The 23,395-nt window shown below is 40.9% G+C and overlaps 1 protein-coding gene across 1 annotated transcript in view; it reads left to right on the forward strand.

The window, feature by feature from the left end:
• Positions 1-3,329: 3,329 nt before the first annotated feature.
• The window catches only part of SGCD (sarcoglycan delta), a 389,456-nt gene continuing 369,390 nt past the window's right edge, over positions 3,330-23,395 (forward strand). The window contains exon 1 of the mRNA XM_060093719.1: positions 3,330-3,542. The gene's annotated coding sequence lies outside the window, so the exon portion shown is untranslated. The remainder of the gene's footprint in view (positions 3,543-23,395) is intronic.

The following is a 23,395-nucleotide window of genomic DNA, read 5'->3' on the forward strand; positions in this document are numbered from 1 at the left end:
TTTTAAAGTTAAATACATGGGTCCTACAAATATCAATATAAAATGAAAGTATGTCGAAGATTTTATTTGACTCATTAACTATGAGGGAATCAGTATGATGGTAAGACTGATTCTGAGACCATTTAAGGAGCTCCTTGTTCATAGGTACATTAATAAAGAATGTTAACAAAAGATCGCTAGACTAGATACAAAACCAGTGAATATCCTATAGGGCAATAGACTATAACATTTGGGATTATATTTTATTTTTTCAGCATTTTATCAATGATTTATTTTTTTCTTATTTTTAAAAAATTTTTATTTTATATTGGAGTATAGCTGATTACAGTGTTGTGTTAGTTTCAGGTGTACAGCAAAGTAATTCAGTTATACATATGTGTGTGTGTATATATATATATATTATTTTTCAAATTCTTTTTCCATTTAGGTTATTACAGAATATTGAGCAGAGTTCTCTGTGCTATACATAGGTCCTTGTTGGTTATCTCTTTTAAATATAGTAGTGTGTATATGTCAATCCTGAGAAATACTGTGTATCTTTAACAGGCAAAACTCTCCAAGGTAACTTGTAACTTTACTATATTTGGGATCTTTATTCAGTTGTCAATAGTGAATCAGATAAAGCACATTTCCCTTAAATAATTCTTGAGAGGGCATGTTAAACAATTGCCACACATGACTTTGACAGAATGTGACTACCTTTTGGTCTAATTTTCAAGTTTTGGATAATTTTTCTTAACATTAGAAGACATAAGTAACTTTTTAGGATTTTCCAGCTAGTAGTAATGAACTGAGTCTCATACGGAGGTATCCCTCTTCAAATATCCACGCTGAAATGAGTCATGTAGCTAGTTTTTGGAGAGACATCAAAGCAGCGTCCTTTGGATTACATCACCATTTTTCTGCCTTTATATAAAATCTGACCTTGTTTTTCCAGTTGTTTTATGTTTGGGTTTTTTTTTTTTTTTTTTTGCTGTTGTTTTTTTGTTTACCAAAGCATTATAAACCACTTAAAATTAAGAACTACCCCTCCTCTTTGTTTTCCCAAAAGAAGCTGGGCACCCCGACATGATTAATAAGTAGTGTGTGGTTCATTAACCACTTGCTATGATTGCCTCTGAAACGAAGGCTCTGGAAACCCAGATAGGAATCTGATTCTTTAGAATTTGTAGCCACTGTTTCCTCAGTAAGACTTCTTCCTTGACCTACAGGATTTTTATTTTGTAATTGTTGCTGTTAATTTAGGACATTGCAGTTGCCAAACCTGGGAATTGCAATTGTTTATGGTCTATTTTTAGAATGGTAATCTTGAGCTCTTAAGGTTTGGCAGAAGCTCCAGTTCTCTGCAAATGGCATTTTGTTCAGCCTCATGTAACTGACTGCAGATTTGGTCTGACTGTTTACCTTGCTGGTGAGTTAATCTTGAGGAAAGACTTCAGTGTTAGGTGTAGTGAATAAACGAAAAATAGCTGTGTGGTTGGCTAATGTTCCAATAAAGCATTAGGACACCTGTCTGTGTTTAAGGGGGTAGGCCCCTATTGTGTAAAGGTAACTTGGCAGAAAACTTAATTAGCCAATCAGATAGTTGATTCTAGGAACTCAAAACTAGATGTGAGAGTACAGTTTTGCTTTTTGGTGAGAGGAAGGGTCTGATTTTTGCTCGATTCAATAAAAGGAAAAGTAAACCAAAATTTATAGGCACTATAATAAGCACTTTGCATGGATTATCTCACCAAATTCTGTGAGCTGGATTCTGTTATTACCCCCATTTTACAGATGAGGAAACTGAGGTCCAGAGAGGTCAATCAGAATTCACAGCCAGTAAGAGACAGAGCTAAGATTAGACCCAGACCATCTGATTATAAGCCTTCTCTTGTGAAGGTTAGATGATATGGCCTTTCCCAAACGATGCTGGGAAAGAGAAAGCACATGGAAAATTCACCCAAATCCTGCTTTCTAGCATCAGTTCTAACATTAAGAGTCTTTGCACCTCTGAACAAGTCATCTCATCTGTGTGGACCTCCATTTCCCTGTGTAAAATAAAGGGTTGAAACAATTTGGATCGGATGGTCTCTGGGGTTCCCTCCTCCTCTAAAGTTCTTTGATTCTACAATTGTGTCCTGACCTTAGAGGTGCCCATGCTCCCTTCCCCACAGACAGATAGACACACTGCTTCCCAAGGCAAAAATTGAATCCTCCTGAAAGTACCCATTGCAGTTTGATGCTAAACTCCGGATCCTACCAAATCTATTATTTACAGCAGTCCCTCAGGAACACACAGTACTTTTAAAATCTGGCAAGCCAGTTCTTTAAAATAAGTTGCAAGCGGGATATGATTTCGAAAGTAAAATATTAATACCCCCCAAACAGAAAAGAATAAAACTCAAAATAAATGAGGCTTTCTCTTTAAATCATCGTTTTCTACAATGTTACCTTGACAACTTAGCTTTGGCTCTTTAGAGAGGGGGTTTTCAGTGTAGGAGAAGAGGGGTGTCCTCTTTGTATCTTTAGAAATTTCCTCCGCATTTTATGGAAAGAGGAAATCTCAAAGGTAGACTACACAATCCAGCAGAATGTACACGGGACATCTTGATGGAGGGTCATCCAGAAGTAATCACAGGTGCAGAGAATTATGACACATTCTGATTGAAGTTACCTTCTTTTCTCCTTTCTATTTCCTGTAACCACACCACACATGGCAACAGCCTGCAAAATGTTACATTTGGGGACCAGCTCACTTAGAGAGCAGAGAGCCACAAAAGTCTGAAAAATAATTGTATTATTTTTAGTGGCAGTAAGAGATGCACACATCAGGTTGAGGGGACAACTCAGAAGTACTGAACCAATCTGGAAATGCTAAAAATATTGTTCCCCCTCCAGCAATTGAACCTTTGAGCAAAGACAGAGGCACCAGCAGGGAGGAAGATCAAATGAGAGTTCCTATCTCTCAGCTGTAATAGGCTCGTTATCAGGACTGGCAAGAGTTGGGTTGGGGTGAGGGGCTAACAGGGGTCAGCTGGGGGCTGTCAGCAGAAGGAGGAAGTTGGCAAAGGGCGGCGTGGAGCAGGGGAAGGAGACTCAGCTCCAGCATCCAGCACCTCAGAGCAGAGGCCGCGTGGAGAATGACTGAGAAATCAGTATTAGTTCTAGAAGCCGTTGCCTTTGTGGTTGTGTGAACCCAGCGGCCCCCATGGGCGCTGGGGCAGGGGAGCGAGTCTGTGCTTGACACACGTGTTTCCCATTGAGAGCTGAAGCCGGCCCAGTAGGTGGGAGTTGGCCTGACAAAGGCGTATTGAAGTACAGGCAGAGTACGGTTTCAAAGCAGTCAGAAAAAGCACGGGAATGCTGTTCAGGAAATTCTTCAGGCATGGGCAGGGACTTGGCTGCAACTCTGCAGTTGGAAAATCTGACTGGGGCAGCTTCTGAACACAGGCTGGGCCTGCTCAGCCTCTGCAGGCCGAGCGGCCGCCCCCTTCCAGCCTCTCCACACGCGCCTGGATCGTCGGGGATTCTCTTCAGCCGCTTTGTGAAGCAGACGAGAGGTAGGGAACTGCTCAGTTCTTGCATTTCCAGGCTTTCTCTTCGCTTTCTAAGCCTGCTGTTTGTTCTGCAAGTACTCTGTGTGTTTGTGTGTGTTTATGGGGGGGGGGCGCGTGGGGAGGTTATGTGTATGTGTATGAACAAGTTAGAACTCCATCACTTCAACATTTGGTGTGGGGTTGTCATCTTTTCTTCCCTCAGCCCCCTTCAAGAGGTGATTTTCGGCAGGGCGCTTTGGAAAGTTAGGGTTAAGCTGGCAACACGACTGTGAAAAAGAAAAGTATGTGAACTCTTGTATTGTCACCCTGCACCAACAGTCTGCAACTTTTCTGTGGGGAAGGACAGTTCGTTGGCAGGAAATATAATTTTAGATGAAACTGTCTGTGTTCTTTGCTTCATGAGAATTTGGAGAGGGGCATTTTTAGCAGAAAATGGCTCTCATTTTAGAGGAAATCGGCGTTTGAAGTTTCTATTTTGGATCACACTTTCAGAGTGTAGGAACAGATACGTGTATATGAGTTCCTGGCATCTTTTATTATTATGTGGGATTTCGACTGTCATTAAGGAGCTCAGTGATATATTTGCCTAGAAATATGCCGGATCAACATTTGTAGTTCTGTTTGTAGAATAATTTTCAATTTTTTCTGAATTGCAGGAGTAACTGGCAGTTCTTCCCCCAAAAGAAAAAACTTCTGTGTTTTATGAAGTATAGACAACTAAAGAGTCACAGAAAGCAGCAATTTACTCAAAATCATTGTTAAAATAGACATATAATAATGTGAATTTTATTTCATTGATCAATTGATTTTATTTTACACCTTACTGAAAAGAGTGATTTTTTTAAAAAAAATCAAATTTTGGATAATTCTTTTTCATACATATCAGCTATAATGCATTACAGATTTTTACCCCTCCCCTGAAAGCTATATCTAATTCTGTACTTAACATTTAGAAAATACGTAGTATAATATAATTGCACTTAAGAACACTGTTCAGTTCTGAAAGAGCTGGACTCAATCTCACTACAGCTTTGTGATTACTGGCAGAACCATCAGCGACAGCAGTGGTGTTTTCTAAAGGGGCCTTGGCCAAGAGTCTGGCTAGGGAAACAGATGAATGAATGGGTTCTTGGCTACTTCTTGAATAGCAGAAGAATGGCTAGAACTCTTAGGATGGACCTCAGTAAAATAGGTGTGCATTTACTTTGGTTCTAAAATCTCTCAACAAGTAGCTGATAGTAGAGAGTTAGATGAATGGATGAATAAAGAGTGGGGGGGCTGGACTTTTTCATATCTTTATCTGCGTAAGACCTAGGATAAGTGCGCAGGCATTGTGTTTTGTTGGTGGCAAGTCAGCCCTCTCAGCCAGCAATTTTATTTTCACCATAGTTTTGCACTTGGAGGAGGGAATTAGGAAGTAAGTGACTTATTCTGAGAGATGGCACACAAATATCTTCTTCATGAATGTCATCTTTGGGTTGGGTTGGGATGAAGAGGGTTTGGGAACTGTTGGACATGGGATAAGATAGGACAGACAGTGACTACACTTGGGTTGCCTATGGAGTGGGCAAGATGCCAAGAGATTAGGAAACAACATGAACCACAGCCAAACACACTGCCAGTGAAAAAGGAGACTGTGAGCTCTAATTTCATACTCCTCTAAATTTAGTGTGCGTTGAGCCTTGAGCAGCAGAGCAGGCGTGAAATAACAACTTCAGGTTGCAGGGGTACGAACAGCATTGCCTGAAACTTGGAAGAAACTCTATAGTTTCCCTCTTTTAGAAGTATAGGAGGGGAAAATCAAGTTCCCTGGACATTTGAAAAGGAAAAAAAAAGAGGGGTGTGGGAGGGTAGGGAAGAAGAAATCCAGGGCAGAGGTACAGGCTACAGGGAGGGAGGAGTGGCCACACCACAAACTGGGCAGCAGGGGCAGAGGGAGATCTGTGCACAGGAATGAAACATACATACTAGAATAGCAAAGCCCAGCGGGCACTGATTGGTTCACCTTGAAGTGTGTGGCTAAACCATGGCCTCAGTGAGGAGCATTGTTTTACCCTCTTCACAATAGAGACCCCACGGTCAGTCTGCCCCACTGTGCCTTCTGGAAGCAATCAGAAAGCACATTTTGTAAGAATGGCATCGCCCAAGGGTTCAGATTTCCTAAGTGAGGAGGGAGCAGGCTCCTAAGGCCTTATTTTTAACCCATATTTGTTCCATCCAGAGATATATCTGCTGGGAGTGATGAGTGAAGGGACCAGGTGGAGATGGGGGAGGGATGGCAGTGAGCATAGCTTGTTCTGTGCCCTACCCGCGTACACTTCATCCTTAAGACAAACTTTTGAAAAGGAATATAGAATGATACATATGCTTTATTTTAATGCATGAATTTATTTAATTTTATTTCTTTTTTTAATTTTTAAAAACCTCCAGGGGCACGTACCGCATTGTTGATGAAAGTATTTAATATTAGTTTCATAAGGTGAGGAGGTTCATGGAATTATGGATTTGACCATCTGGAAGGGATTAGGACCATCCTGTAGTCCAGAATTTCTTGAGTTGGGTAATAAAAAGACTGCTTTTAACAGGGTGAGGGAAAAGATCCATGCCCCCATTGTTGATTTAACTGCTTTTATTATACTGCTATTTAAATATGTACAAACCAAAAATACCCACCTAAGTAATCACCTCTCTATTTTAATCATTCTTTAGCCTCTATAAGACTAAAATAAATTTATGAATTAAATACAAAGTAAAGTAATAGTATTCAGATTATCAACATTGTTATTTTAGGTAAAAGTTGCTTTACTGGAATTTAATAAGGCCTCACCATGAACATGGGACTGACAGTTATCTGGAGATTATTTTGATTCTAGACACTCATACTCTTATATCCTGGGTATAGACTTGATTCTTCCATGACTTTTTTTCTCTTCAAATGTACCTTCATTTGCATGCCATGATGTCCTTTGATCTGCACCTTGAAGGAATGTTTCGTTTTGTATTATATTACACTCTGCTCCTTCTTCTATTCATGACAATTAGAATCAAATCACTTATTGCCAACATGATTGTACACTGAATACAAATGCAGACACCAGAACTGCATGGTAGTAGCCATAGGTCATGAATTGGATCTGTGTTTCCTAGGACAAAATTTGGGTAAATAAAATAAGTACATCAAAAGAAAAGAGAAAGAAAAGCACAAGAACAAATTTGGCAGAGAACTCTCAGAGTCCTGAGAAAATCTGAGAATCCCTGGTGCCTTGGAGGCTCTACCTTAAGAGGTACCGATTTTGGCCAGTTCTGGTTCCATGGAAGAATCTCTGCAGGAAAGAGGAAGGAGGAAGGAATGGCTCTGGAAACACTCCATCCATTTTTCTAAATAGCACCGCCACTTTTATTTGTTTCATATATTAGGATTTTGCAAGAGATTTCACTTGAAAAGAGAGTTTTAATGCTGTATCAGTAAAGGTTGCATTTGGCTGCAAGTAATAGAAACCCTGCCCATAGAGTCAGAAAATATAAAGCCTTACTTTTTGTGCATATAGATGTAGGCTACACCTGGACAGTCCAAGACTGCTGCGGCAGCTGAGCGATGTTCCTAAAGACCACAGTTTCCTTCCTGCTCCACTGTCCATTTGTTCATCTCCATGTGTCATGTTCAAGTCAGGACAAAGGTGGCAGGACAGGAAGGGGAAAAATACTTCTCCTCATGAGCCTTTGCCCCTTTAATCAGGAAGGGACACCCTCCCACATAAACCTCCCCTCACTTCTCAGAATCCACACCCAGAACTGGGTCATGTGCCTACTGGCCCCATGCAGTTTCATTACCAGGATGGGTGGAGGTCCTCTGGGTATGGAATAGGAGCCCACAGATCCAGATCAAGAGTTCTAGCACTGTTCTAAGAGTCCATTGCTTCTATTTTAAAGAAGTGAACACTGAGACTAGAAAAGTTGTGTTACCTGCCTAGAGAACACAGGCGTTCAGAGACAATGGCAGTGCTTCTTGTTCCTTGACTCTGAGTCTGGAGTGGACTACTTGTTATGTGTGTCGGCTTAATAATGAGAGCTGAGTGATACTTTGGAAGCCATGCTAGAGAAAGTACCTTAATAGAGTCTTAGTATTAGAAGGTCCCTCAGAAATCACCTGGTTCCATGGTTTCTCAAAACCTCCTGAATCAGAATTTCTGAGATTAGAGTTGGGGAATCCCTCTATTTTTAAAAACTCCCCGAGTTATTCTGTTGAAGCCAACCAGACACTGGTCCACAGAACTGAGTTGGTTTAATACTGTTGGAGTTAAATCATTATTTACTACAACCGTGCCATTTATAGCATCACTGACAGATGTCAGCCAGATGTGTCAGTAATTCGTTCAGTGATAGAGAACCTCACTGTGCCGCGAGGCAGCTTGGGGCATTGTTTCTCATCTCCAGCCTCTTCAGATTGGGCCAAATTTGCATCTCTGTACTTTGTAACCCATGGCCATTGTCATATTCTCTTAAGGCACTTTTGAGGGTGTTAGGAGGACCTGGTACAGAAGTGAGGTGAAGAGAGGGAGTAAGGGTAGCGGGGGTCAGAAGCCTTGGGATACGCTCTGAGTCCACTAAGAGCTGGCTCTCAGTTCTTCCATCTGTAAAATAGGATGAGATGCCTGTAAAGTGGTTTCTCTTTCTCATTTTCTATGGTTTTTGTTATTCTCAAGCTCTCCCATTTCTTGATGAATGTCTTGAACTATTTCATCTCTCCCTTATCTTTTCCTGAACTTTTCTTTTTACCCTTCTCTGAACACATTCCAAGTAACCTCCTCCTGACAAAAATACTGTTCCCTGAATTCAGTTGCACTCGTCTGACAAGGGCGTGTTCCATGAACAGGACACTATCCATGTGTGAACCAAAGGGGCAGAGGGTGATTGTAAGTGAGAAGCAGCCCAGTAAGAAAGAAGGGTGGAAGGTGGGATGATCTTGTAGCAGAAGGAGAGTGATTACATTGTGAAGTGAGCCCAGGCTGCGAGGCATACAGACCTGGACTGTGACCCTGGCTGTGTGACCTCCTCGAACGAGTTACATCCTCTTGGTGAGCCACAATTGTATCATCTTTAAAATGAACATGGTAGCATCTACCTCGTAGTATGTTGTGAGCTTGTGCTTAGACTGCCCGTAGCATGGTGCCTTGCACACAGTAAGGACTTAAGTATGTCAGCTGTATATGCTTAGCATTATCTCAGCATGAGGCAAACTGACAAAGAATGAAATAGGCGGATCAGATGATAAAATGAAACATTGAGACAGTCAGCAGAGGAGGGTTTTATGCTGAGTGATCCAGGTTACTTTTTCTTTGTTGCCTTAATTTCTCTGAAGATTCCACTGTCCTTTTTCTTTCACCTTTGCTGCCACACAGAAAGGTGGTCATCTTTCTTATGGCTTCAGATTCCTTTTGTCAAGTGTGAACTGCCTTCTGTAAAGGAAGGCATGTAAGCTGTGGCCTGTTGAACAGGTCTGCAGGACTGGGGGAGGGACGTGTCACCACGGTTCACTAAGTGTATAAATCCCGTGAGATTGATTTGCTCAAAATCTTTACTGGTGGTTGTCCTAATGGCGCTCCGGGCGCGTAGGTGGATATGGAAGCAATGGCTTTATTCTTTTTTTTTTTTCTTTTTTTTTTTTTTTTTTTCGGTACGCGGGCCTCTCACTGCTGCGGCCTCTCCCGTTGCGGAGCACAGGCTCCGGACACACAGGCTCCGCGGCCATGGCTCGCGGGCCCAGCCGCTCCGCGGCATGTGGGATCCTCCGGGATCGGGGCACGAACCCGCGTCCCCTGCATCGGCAGGCGGACTCTCAACCACTGCGCCACCAGGGAAGCCCCTGGCTTTATTCTTTTTAACCAGTAATGCAGTGGCACCTATTACAGTGAGCACAGTTTCCTGATAAAAACCATTTTGCTGGGGATTAGAAATTTCCTCCTTGTTCAGACCACGGTTCTTTGCCAGGGTGACAGGATCGGACTCTCTAGTGATTTCCCTGACTTCTAAATAATATATTTCGGAATTCCTGGAAACCCTGACATTATTTCCCAGGGTCAAAATATTTAAGCACTGAAACTACTCTCATAAAGCTCAGAGTAAATAGATAAGTAAGTAAATAAACATCAGAGAGAGCTCCTTTCTCCAAGCAAGTCATTCCACACCACCCTGTTGTCTCCACTCCACCTGGGTTTGTGGTCCTGGGCCCATGTAGTCAATGAAAGAAGGTGCTTCAAGCCTAGAGATGCCTGTCCTTTGCTTCCTTTTCTTACCTGTACTTGTCTTCTCTCCTCTCTAGTGTTCTCTACTCTTTCTAGCTCTTTCCTTCTGTGTTTTTATTCCATGCCCTCTTCCTGTTGCCAGTTTCTTTTTTCTCTTATATTTGTTCAAGATGTTTACCAAAGTCATCGGCTCCCCTCAGTGGGCAGGAGGGTTGGCAGTAGACCAGAGTCTGGACAGCAGAACTTTTACCATGCAATGATAGACATTACCTCCTGGGCTGGCTGTGACCTTCAGAGGTTTGTGGCCTCCCTTCTGTTGCTGATGAAGCTAATCCTGGTATTTCCCAGGCCGAGGATGCAAACACCTGGTCACAAACTGGCAATCCAGGGCTGGCCTGTGGACACATTTTGACTCATGAAGTGTTTTTTAAAAATCGACTTAGTTACAAAGCATTTACATGTACTGAGATATTATGTACAAATTTAGATATCTAGATTATCTAGAAAAAACTGCAGAAGGGTATCCCTGGTCTGATTTCTCATACTGTAGCAGTTGGGGAGATTTGGGCAGCGCCTGTTGCTTTAAGAGAGCACATGTCCCCGCTTCATTCAGTGACCCCCACCTGCCTGATCTGACATCAGTAAGCTCTCAATAGGGTTTCTCATCTGAACCACAGGATATAGAAGATGATTCGAGTGAACATTTTTTCAATTCTTTCAAGGGTGGTACGTATAGTACCATTCTAGATGCATAAGAGAGAAGTTAGGACATCATGACTTAATTCTCTCAGAGGACACTGTTGAGATGGGCTAAGTGTCCACTAGGAAGAAATGCAGTAGAACAGTATGGTGGCCAAGAGCATGGGTCTCAGAGTTACACGTTCCTTGGAATCAGCACCTCATAGAATTGTAGTTAGGATTAAAATTTTCAAATGTGATAGAAATCAGAACAGTCACTGCCTTTGGGGATGGGGATTGATGAGGAAGGGGCATGAGGGAACTTTCTAGGGTGATGGAAAGGTTCCCTATCTTGACTGAATATGTTTTACACAGATGTACAGATTTGTAAAGCTCGAGCTGTGTAGTGAATATCTGTGTATTTCAGTAGGAGAAACTTATAACTCAATAAACATATATACATATGTTCATGTGTATATACAGACATGTGAAGGCATGCAAAGTGCATAGTAACTTTTAGCTGTTATTGTTTTCCTGCTTCTTTCTGGACACTTTAATTTTTTTTTTAAAGAAATAACATGACTAAAAATTAGATGAAGAGATTTTCCCTTCAGACCACAGATTTCCCTGCAAGCATTTGAGAGCACAGGTAATAGCTAAAGATCCTTGCCAAACACGGCTGTCAAAGGAGAATCTACTGGACCAATGCTAATTTTATGGAACTATTGAATCACTATAGAAGGATGTGCCTAATTTGTTGTAACTGTTTTTCATGATGCTGTAAAAATGTATGGGTTTCAGAGACATATCAAAGATGGTTTATTACCTGGGAAAAAATGCCTATACTTAGAGTAACATGCACCCTGGCTGAAATATAGTAGTCCCTCAATAAGTATATGAAGAATTGTCTTAAAATTACTATCCATGTTGAGAAATTCTAGCTAAAACTGTTACCAAAACATGTTCCTAATTAGTAATCACACTATTCTGACTAAGTATATACACATATCTGGAAACATTTAACCCAAGAATTGGAACAGAGTTTTCACCCAGGCACTCTGGGTTCAAATTCTTGCTATGTCTTTAACAAGCTGAATGACGTCGGATAGGTTGCTTAACCTTTCTGTTTCTCGGTTGCCTCAACTGTAAACTCAGGGTAGTACTAGCACCTGCCTCATAATTAAATGTCTGTGACAATTAAATAAGTTCAGTATAGTGTTTAGAACAGGGTCTGGCACATGGTAACCATTACGCAAGTATTTATCAACAGTTTTGTATTCTTTGTGTTAGGAAACGTGGTTTTGTTGTGATTTGCCTTTGGGTATTGTTCAAAAGGCATGTGTATGGTGGCTGATGAAAGTGGTGTCAAACAGGAGTTTCACTTGAAAAGACTGAAGCCTGGAATTCGTGGGAAACATGCTGTTTTTCAGTTTTAGCAGACTTTGGTCTTGTGACTAACTTACTCTGTGACCTTGATGAAGTCACTTCACCTCCCTGAACCTAGTTTTCTCATCTGTTAAATCATGACTTGATATTGTCCATGTCCTCTTCAAGCTTTGTGTCTCATTCTCTGATCTTAAGTGTTTAAGTCATGTTCATTATTATTTTATTACACAGCTTGGTCCCCAAGTCACCGAAGCACTGTTGAGGCCCGACTGCGATTGTCATCATCTGGTTCTGGGCAGAATCATCCATGGGGATGTAAGAAGCCCTGGTTTTGTACAACACAGGGTAGCTGAAAACAATCTGTCGCTCCTATTAAGAAAACTGGTTATAGACGAGGCCACAGTGGGTAGATTCAGTGCCCTTTGCATGTGAAAGTGACACTATTAAATTTGCTGTCAGTGTTTGAAATTATTTCTCCTGTTCAGGGTGTTCAGTTTACATTCTTTCCTGTTTTTCAACTTACAGTGTCACGTTTAGAATGACGCCTGAGTGTTATGCAAAGCCAGATCTCCCAGACTCTCCAGGTTCCTTCCAGTCTGCTCAGATATTATTGTACTTTCTCCATGAGGTCAGCCTTTCCCATGCTTTTAAAGGTGGAACCTGCCCAGCTCTTCACCCGCTACCACTGCTGATCTGCCTTTTCCTGTCTTTTTTGGTTTTTTGCTCTTTTACCTGTAGCCCCCATTGTCTTATGACAGAAGTTTCAAACATAATTTTCATATTGATTATCTGTCTCTCCCATGGCTGCCTCCTGCCACTGCCATGAGATTAGGGACCGGTGGCTTTGCTCTTTGATGTGTCCAAATGCCTGGAATAGTGCCATGAGAGGACCTGAGGAAAACAGATTTATCAGGTGGTGGCAGTGTATATGCCCTTTTTAAATGCATCTCATACTAAATATACCTAAATGGTCCTTCTAAATACCTTGCATCTTTTTTTTTAACATCTTTATTGGAATATAATGGCTTTACAATGTTGTGTTAGTTTCTGCTGTATAACAAAGTGAATCAGCTATACATATATCCCCATATCCCCTCCCTCTTGCGTCTCCCTCCCACCCTCCCTATCCCACCCTTCTAGGTGGTCACAAAGCACAGAGCTGATCTCCCTGTGCTCTGTGGCTGCTTCCCACTAGCTATCTGTTTTACATTTGGTAGTGTATATATGTCCATGCCTCTCTCACTTCATCCCAGCTTACCGTTTCCCCTTCCTCTGTCCTCAAGTCCATTCTCTACATCTGGTCTGTGTTTTTATTCCTGTCCTGCTCCTAGGTTCTTCAGAACCTTTTTTTTTTTTTTTTTTTTTTTTTTAGATTCCATATATATGTGTTAGCATACGGTATTTATTTTTCTCTTTCTGACTTACTTCACTCTGTATGACAGTCTCTAGGTCCATCCACCTCAATGCAAATAACTCAATTTTATTTCTTTTTATGGCTGAGTAATATACCATTGTATATATGTGCCACATCTTCTTTATCCATTCATATGTTGTTGGACACTTAGGTTGCTTCCATGTCCTGGCTATTGTAAACAGTGCTGCAATGAACATTGTGGTAAATACCTTGCATTTTATTCAGCGAAAGCTAAGTCTTTGCCTCATTCTGTGTCTACTGGAAGGAAAACTGGGCCTGAATTTGAGTCCAGACCCTAACCAACTTACTAGTTAGGAGCCCTTGAGAACATCCGTTCATTCCTTAATACCTCGGTATCTTAATTTATGAAATAGTTTTAATAAGATTGATCCCCCAGAGTGCTGTCAGGAATGTATGAGCTAATGTATCTGAAAATGCCTAGAACAAATATGTATGTGTGTTTCACAAAGATATTTCTGTCTGAAATGACTTCAGCTGACACCTCACACATCTAAATCTCTAGGACAGTGAGAATTAATGTTTGTAATTATATTGAAATACCTTCTAATTCATCAGAGATAAATATTTTGAGTTTAAATAGAAGGCGTATTGAACTTTGGAGGAGAACTTTGATAATAATATCTATAAAACACACACACACACACACACACACACACACACACTCATGCATACCTTAACCTAGCAATTCAGCGTCTCAGGGCTTCTCTGAGCGCTCTGTTTGGACATATGTTAAACTTATATGCCCCATTCCTGTGGCTTTAAATAATACTCATATGCAGAAGACTTACACATTTCATTTCTAAGCCCAGTCTTCCCCCTGAATTCCAGATTCATTTCTATGTGCCTTTGTGACACCACCCCCATGGATTCTTCTGTGCATTTCGAAATCAGTGTGACTTAACAGAGCTCTCTCTCTCCTCTCCTCACACTCCATTTGCCTCCTGCCCCATGAGCCACTATCCTCTCAGTGTTCCCCATGCTGATAAATAGCACCATCATTTGCCCTGCTGCTCATGCCAGAACACTGGCATTCTCCTTGACTCCTGTCCTGCACACACCCTAGGTCTAGGGAATCAGCGAATCCTGTTAGCTCTACTTTCCAAATAGATTCCAAATACAGCAACTGGCCACCTTCTCACTCAACCTCTACCCAAATCTGGGCTACTGTCACCTCTCTTTGGGTGACTTCAGGAGTCACAGGCCCCTGGTTTCTCTACTGGCATTCTTGTCCCCTGCAGTCTATTCCTTACAGAATAGTGAGAGTGATTCCAAAGTGAAAATCTGATCACTCCTGCACCTTGGTTCTCTGATAGTTACTGTCACAATCAGTGTCATACCTATGGTTTTACTGTGGCGTATAAGACCCAATGTGCATTCCTTCTGCCTGCACTTCCAAGCTTATTTTCAAACACTCTCCCCCTTGTATGCTCTGATCTAGCCACACTGTTCTTTGAACATGCCAAGTGAGCCCCTACCTCAGGGCCTTTGCACTTGCTGGTGCTGTTTCCTCTGACTGGAGTGCTACTCCCAGATGTCCTCATGCTTTACTGTCTTGCTCGTTCATGATTTTTTCTCAAATATCTCCACCACAGAGAGGCTTTCCATGACCATCCTACAGACAGGAGCCTCCCTGGTCATTGCCTGTCCCCTTCTCTGGCTTTACTTTTTTATTCATAAGACTTATCCCAAGAATAAGTATGACAAACTAGATGTTTGTTTATCTGTTTATCATTTCCTCCACTAAAATGTAAGGTCCAAGAAAGAGGCAGGGAATCTGTCTTTTACCACTGAATGACTAGTGCCAGCACATGGTAATACCCCGTAAGTATTCATTTGTTTAAATGAGCATTGGTGTCAGAAAATTAGTGGAAACAACCTGTGTTCACCACTAAAGAGTTGATTAAGTTAAATATCATGTACACATACCATTTAAAACTAACTTTAAAAAAAAACAGATTTCTGTATTTTTTGTGGGACTATCACTGAGCTATGTAAATGGACCAACTTAGATTAAGAACAATAAAGAGTGAAAATATGCCCTTCTTTCTGTGAAAAAGAAAAATTTAAATGTGTGTATGTATGCTTTGAATGTATATATTGGGTAAAGGCTGTGTGTGTATTGAACATTTCTTTAGGGATAAGAAGAAGGCTGGTAATAGTTGCCTCTATGGAGAAAGGCTGAAAGTGTAAATGAAAAAGGTTTTCTTAACTGTATCTTCTTCAGCTCTTTTAAATACATGCACTTGTCTAATTTTTTGCAGTAAAAACTCTTCAACACTTACATATTCCAATTCTTAAAAAACTAAAAGATGAAATACCTAACTTTTAAATTTGTCCAAATATTTGTTTAAATAGAACATGCCATTCCTGGGCCATCTCATACAAATAGGCATTTACTTTTCTGGATGATTGTTATATCAGAGCTAAAAGTGGGGAGTTTATTATCATTGTCAAAATTGTGCCAAACATTAGCTATCCAGGACTGAAGCCTTGTATGGATGGCTGAATGAAAACAACCCTTGAAAGCAGGTAATTTTAAATCTGAGACCTCAAAATTAACCTGGTAATGGAAAACTATTTACGTGCCAAGATAATCCAAAATGACTCAGATTTACAACAAACTCTAGAAACTGTAATGAACCTGGGAGAGAACTTATTCCTGCTATTTATATAAACTGGTTACAGCTGTAAACAGTGATGTAATTCACGTTTACTTTTAAATGTTCTGGAAGTTGTAAGATGCCACAGCAGCGTTAACAAACCCTAGCTCACTTGATTTGTATCACTTGTCTTATTTCTAAGTAAGTGAATGTATTTATTAGCCCAGCCATGTTAATTCTGTACTCTTACCATAACGTATAAGGCAGAGTATAGTTAGTCCACAGCTTCTCTCTGCAAAGCCCTCCTTTACCCTTTCCTCTGAGCTCATTCAGTGCCCACCCTGCTGGGCATCCTGCTTAACTTGAGGATGCTCTTAAGGCTGAAATGCTTGCTCTGTCCTCTGCTGGAAAACTTGTTCTACCTCTAGGTCTCACCTTAATTGTCATTTGGTCAGAATGGCCTTCCATGACCAGTGTGGTTCACCCTCTACTCTCTGTCATGGAACCTTCTTTGTTTCCTTCCTCCCACCTAACTTTAGTTCTAATGGTTTCATCCATTTACTTGTTTACTGTCCATTTCTCTCATTAATATACAAGCTTGATGAAAACAGAAATATCTTACTCTTCCTTTTGAAGACCTAGATATACCTAGGACCTGCTGTGGTACCTGGCACATAGTAGATGGTCAAAGATTTTTTTTCTGTTTAAAAAAAAGATTGAGATTGGGGTTTCCTCCACAGCCAAGTCTGGGCTTTGCCACGTTTCTTTGCCCCACGGTATGTAACTGTACAGAGAATTGCAGTCATCACTCCCGTAAGTCCCGTTATGGAAAAAGACATTATGAAGCCTAGTGGGTAGAAGAGTCGAGCAAGCCTGAATAAAATGCGTGCCAATGCCTCCTTGTCCTCAACCCTATTAGTAGAGTGGATCATGGCCCATAAAATTTTATAGGCTCCAGAGAAAAATCATCAGGGAACTTGATAGCATTGATGTGTCTTTAGAAGGTTTACTGATTGTTTTTTAATCACCCCTCAAAACATAATGCATTCTTGCACAGCAGACTGATAATGCAGATACTGTAACTGTTTCTAGATATCTCCTTTATTTGGGGAGGAAATAAAGAAAACATCTCTTCTTCTCCTGAAGAAGAATCCAGCTGAAACAAAAACACAGCGCAGACAGAAAGTGATGGTTTCTAACAGTATTATTCTAGAATAGGTGTTCAGCCTCATGAAATGTGCCAGCTGTGTATGTTTCTGCCCCAAGACCTTCCATCATCCTAATATCCACTGATAAAATGTAGGAAGGAGGGCACTAGAAGATCTTCCAGTAACTATTTGGTACCTACCAGATTTAGGAACGGGAGTGAACATGGGTATGACCACTTGAGTATGACGGGGCTGGTTTCTGTGTTAAGATGTCAAAGTCGTGTCAAAGTAGTGGGATTTAACATTTTGAAGGTCAGTGTGGGAGCGCCTTAAGCTGGGCATTTAATGTGACTTCCTAAATTAGAGGGGCAACAGCTACAGGGTCCAGGTACCACTTAGGCTGGGCTTGGCTCAAGAATCTTTGTAAACGCTTTATAGAGAGCGTGGGCTTTGTACAAATCGTATGGCTTCTGTGACTGATGTTGGACATTTGTGAAGCTCTTGGAAAAACCTTCAGGTAGCAGAGTCACTGAGGTCTTGGTGGTGTGAGCAGTGACAGAAGTGAAACCAGGCCACACAACCTAGGAGGAAGTTCTTCACGAGTCCAAGTCATAAAAATGGATCCTCTCCTTGAGATTGTCACATTAAGTTAGCGTCAAGGCCTTGATTCTGTAATGCTACAGGATCCCAGGTATGAACATTTGGATGCGCGAGACCATGAGGTTACAGCTCAAAGCCATGCTTTTAAAATGCCCATCTAGAACGACCTTCTTTGGAAATTCCATGCGTGTTATACTTGGCAACTATTTAATTAGCCATGGTTATGGGTGGTTATTATGACATTGCCTTGATGACTGGTGGTTCCTCCGTATTAATGGCAAAGCAACAGAAAGTTTCACTACATTCGTTCTCTGGGAAATAGAATCCTATTGCATTTTGTGTGCAAAAGAACAGACTATCTTTCAGTCAGCTGGATTTGTTTATGACCAGGTGAACACTGAAAAGAGCCTCATGAAGGAGCAGAGTAATGCTTTGTAGTCAAGCCTACTTAACGTCAATATATCATAGTTGCATGTGCCTTAGGAAAAGGAAGCAAGTTGTGTAAGTTTTCATTCCTTTGCTTCTGATCTTATAGCTGTTTACTTATAACTGGAGGATATGCTCTGCAATTTAGCATTGGCTTGATTTTTATTCATTCACTGAACAAATATATGCAATTGTGTGTGTATATATGTATAATTATGCATACACATGCATAATTACATATACTTACCTAGATGCATACACACACCCGCACACCCACACACACACCCATTGTTTAGGTGCTACTAGAGTTCAAAGAAGTTTTAAGTACTTGGAAGAGTTTGGGATGTATTCAGAGAGGTGACATGTATCACTGTAAACTATGTTGTATGACACTGTAAGAAGTTCCCAGTGACTAATGGAAAATACTGTTGTCTTGTGATTCTCAAGAAGAGGGTGTATTTGCCTAGAAAGATTCTGTTTTCAAACTTACGTGCCTGGTGCACTGCCACAGATAAAAGTAGGCCTCTTAGGGAGTATATTATACTGATGAAGGTTCACTTTTGCTAAATTATTCAATTTTTGAGAATGTTTTGATGCATGATTGGTATAGAGGGAGGGAAAAAATAAGAGCATTAATCACATCAAAAGACAAATATTTATCTGCACCTATTGTGGTCTAGGCATTGCTATACTCTTATAAATCAGATTATCACTCCCTTATTTCAGGTTCTGCCATGGGTTTTCAGTGACTTTTCAATAACATCTGAACTTCTTACTATAATTTCCAAGGCCCAGCATCATCTGACTCGAGTCAACTTTTCAGCCTCATCTCACTCCCATCTCTGCTTCACTCATTACAGCCAGTCACACAGGCCTTGTCTGCATTGGGACACTTGCCTTTGCTTTCCTTCTTCTGCCTTAGATAGTTTTGTTTTTTTTGCCCCTACCCTCACCTTGCTGTCTTTTTCTCGTCCTTCAAGTCTCAGCATAAACGTTACATCCTTAGAAAGTTCTCTCTAGATGAGTGTCTATAAAATACTTTTCATCCTGTGATGCTCTCTTTAACATTCCCAGATATATTTCAGTGTAGATACTTCACATGTTTCATTTTGTCTCTAAGCATTTACTGCACATAGTCCCCCACCACCCAGCCTGTGACCTTCATAAAGGCAAGTTAACTCTTCTTCCTTGTGGTATCTTGAGACTCTTCCCGCAGTATATGGAATTTGATTGACAATCAATAATTATTTGATGAGGGAGTAGGCGGATGAAAGGCATTCAAATAGGTCCAATTTGAGATGGAAACTGGAGTAAAAGTGGTAAGTTGAGTTTAATTCTCATAGAAGTACAAAATGAAAGTATGACACTGGACATTGTCTCTGAGATGAGAGAAAGAGAGTGCTAACTCATATTGTGGACTTGGGAGAAATAGGCAGAGAGGAGAGTTTGGAAAGACAGACAGTAATCAAAGATAGAAGGACGAAGCCAGAAGTGTCATGAATATCGAAGAAGGACAAAACTTCCAGGGGAGGAGGGGAAGTTGGCAATGACCAAAGCTTCAGAAGTTCCAAGGAAAATGGGTGTTAAGAAGAGTACATCGAATTTTGATCAGGGACATCACTAGTGATTTTTGAATGGACCATTTCAGTAGATAGATGAGAGTATGAGGTTTCTAGCATTTGCCAAGGACGTGGAAACCTGGGCATCAATAAGAGTAAAGTTAGGCAACATGTGGAGAGGATTATAAAGGTAAGCTAAGATTCTGCTTAATGCCAAAGACATTTAAAAACCAAGCACCAAAGGCTGCAAAGAGCATAATATTCAATATACTGCTGAAAGAGGTTAATGGAAATGAAAGCTCCAGGGTAGGAATGCAGTGAAAACGTGAGGGATGGCAAAGCATACATTTAGGATACGGGAGGAAGATGGGGAATCCTGTGCGAAATAACACAAGTAGAGGCAAAGATGGACCAAGGATGCTTTTTTTGTGTTGGATGTAAATTCGCGTTCTTAAAACGTGGTCCTTGGGCCTCTTATATCCAGAATCAATTTTGGTGCTTGTTAAAAATACAGATTTCTCAGATGCACCCCAAACTTACTGAATTATTCCTTGGCGTGAAGCCTAGGGATCTGCATTTATTGCGCTTATTGTTTGCCAGGGTGGTTCTGACACATTCAAAAGTCTGAAAATCCCTCCCAGTGGAACATTAGATAAGTGTACCTCTCATTGAGCTCAGCTAGGCAGTGACGTCTTACAATGATGTTCCACTGAGGTTTTGACGTACACCTGAGTTTCTTTATGGGAGGGACCTGAGGACTCTCCAGGTTTGGTGAAGCCGGAAGCTTGAACAATTTGTGGGGCTGTTTTAAGGAAAAAACTAAAAAAATTAGAAATCCAAACTCAAGTTAAAAAAACATGACTGTGGGGCTTCCCTGGTGGCGCAGTGGTTGAGAGTCTGCCTGCCGATGCAGGAGACGCGGGTTCGTGCCCCAGTCTGGGAAGATCCCACATGCTGCGGAGCAGCTGGGCCTGTGAGCCATGGCTGCTGAGCCTGCGCATCCGGAGCCTGTGCTCCGCAACAGGAGAGGCCACAACAGTGAGAGGCCCGCGTACTGCAAAAAAAAAAAAAAAAAAAAAAAAAAAAAAAAAAGACTATGTACTTAGAATGAGGAAATTAAATTATTAATTTTTAAAAGCTGACCTATCATAAAATCCAGAAAAAATAATATTAATTAACTCTCTGACATACTTCTCCTACAGTTTTTGGTGGCATGTCCTTTGATCGCCTCTTCATGTGACAGCTCTCTGGTGCTACCACTTGCTCTGTAGACAATAGAAAGATAATTGTCTCCTATGCTGATTTCAATAAAACTTTTTTTTTAATTATTGATAGTTGTGAAGCATAAAGCATGCAATTTTATGTACAGAATTCAGACACACGGTGCACACAACCTGAAAACACAAGAATTCTGATTAATTCTCTTCTCCATGATTTCCAGAAGAAAAGAAAAACTGTGGGGAACATTTATTTTCTGTGCCGCATTGAGTATATTCTTGACAGGAGAGAATTTCTGTTTTGACTGGGTGTCAATGAGAATTGAATTCTACACTTGAAATTTTACGTAACTGATGATTAGAAAAACAATTTCCACCTAGCTTCTGGCTCCTCTAGTACCCACATATTTCTGGTGCTGGCCATCATAGGACATGTTTACATGGCAGTGTGTCCTTTGGTCGTGTACCTTCATGATAGCATGTTTGGTGAGTTGGAGCCAAGGATGGAAGGAGAATTCCTGGAAGACATTCTTATACGAGGGGAGCTAGCATAATGTACTCTACAGGGAAGTGTCTGCAAACCATGTAAATACATACCACTGCACCCAAACTATGTGAACCCCCAATTCAACTTCCTCTTATTCAGACCTTCAAAATGCATGTAAAACCACGCAACATAAGGGGAAGGTGAAAAAGGGTCTTTTTCATCTTACTTTAGTTGAGTTTTACAAAAATGTATGATGGCTGTTAATACACTACTAGGGCCCCTTCCAGGGCCATGGAAGGGACTTGGATGAGGGAGGACCTGAAACTTCAACTTTATTCCCTATACAGCAGATTTCTCCCAGGAAGGACCAAAAAGAAACACAGATTGGAGTCTGTCTTTCCTTTTAAGTTTTTATTATTTCAACATGTTTCTGTTTTGTTTGTTTGTTTGTTTGTTTTTGTGGTACACGGGCCTCTCACTGTTGTGGCCTCTCCCGTTGCGGAGCACAGGCTCCGGATGTGCAGGCTCAGCGGCCATGGCTCACGGGCCCAGCCACTCCGCGGCACGTGGGATCTTGCCGGACCAGGGCATGAACCCGTGTCCCCTGCATCGTCAGGCGGACTCTCAACCACTGCGCCACCAGGGAAGCCTCATGTTTCTGTTTTTGACTAGAAAAATTAATGTACTCAGCTTATCTAAATTTTCTTTTTCCAAGCAGGATTATTTATAACAGATGTATCTGTTACCATATTGTTTGGCTGGCAACACTTTGTATTATTTTTTCTTCTTTTTTTAAAAATAATTTTATTGGAGTATAGTTGACTTACAATGTTGTGTTAATTTCAGGTGTACAGCAAAGTGAATTAGTTATACATATACATATATCCACTCTTTCTTAGATTCTTTTCCCATATAGGTTATTACAGACTACTGAGTAATAGATTACTTTGCTTTACAGTAGTTCCTTATTAGTTATCTATTTTATATATAGTAGTATGTATATATCAATCCTGATCTCCCAATTTATCCCTTCCCCCCTGCCCCGGCTCCTGGTAACTGTAAGTTTGTTTTCTACATCTGTGACCCTGTTTCTGTTTTGTAAATAAGTTCATTTGTACCATTTTTTTTTAGATTCCACATATAAGTGATGTCCACACTTTGTATTATAATCATTTGTACAAAACAGCCTCCTTCCTCCCTCCCTCCTTCCCTGCCTCCCTCCCTCCTTCTGTCTTTCCTTCCTTCCTTGAATTGCAGACTGGAATGTTTTGTTTTATGTGACTCCTTAAAGTAGGCAGGAAGTATGGTGCCGGTGCAAGAGTCCTCATGACATACAGAATCAGGCACTACACCATGTATCAGAGGATCTGGGTTCTGATCCCTGCTCAGCTTCTAATTCACTGTGTGGCTTGAAAGGTCACTACTTCCCCTTACTGTCTTTGAGCTCCTCAGCTGGTCAGTTAACATGGGGGGAAAAGTCAGTGGTTTCTAAGAGTCCGAAGGTTCTGTAGAAGTGCTTCAAGGGTGGCCAAGCCCTCACTCTTGCTTTAAGCAAAGGAGCTCTGCTGATCTGCTTTATACTCTAGAATTTATTTCAAGATTTTTACCTTGAAATGGTTGTATTATGAAAAAAAAAAAAGTATAACTGATTCATTTTGGTGTGCAACAGAAACTAACACACCATTGTAAATCAACTATACTTCAATAAAAGTCAATTTAAAAAAAAGAAGCAGCAGCACTAGCCAGGGAGGTATCTGGCTTAATAACAGCAACAGCAAAAAAGGCATTTTAAGATAAGCTGTCCCAAATGCCTGGAATGACCTGGGGAGCTTTCCAATTCCATTGTAGAGCTCAGAATTTGATTTTGTATCTGTTAAAAGTTTGTTTTGGGTTCTGCTGCATAGTCAGGGTTGAGACATTATTCTAGGTCAGTGGTATGCAACCTTGTCTACACTTTAGGATTATCTGGGGGACTTTTTAAAAAATTCCTTGTGATTATTATTTAATTAACCTGAGTGTAGGTGGTTTAAAAGCTCCACAGGTTCCTCTGATGTACATCAGGATCGCAGAATCCGAGT

Source organism: Mesoplodon densirostris, chromosome 3 (assembly GCF_025265405.1).
Source record: "Mesoplodon densirostris isolate mMesDen1 chromosome 3, mMesDen1 primary haplotype, whole genome shotgun sequence".
NCBI lineage: Eukaryota > Metazoa > Chordata > Mammalia > Artiodactyla > Ziphiidae > Mesoplodon > Mesoplodon densirostris.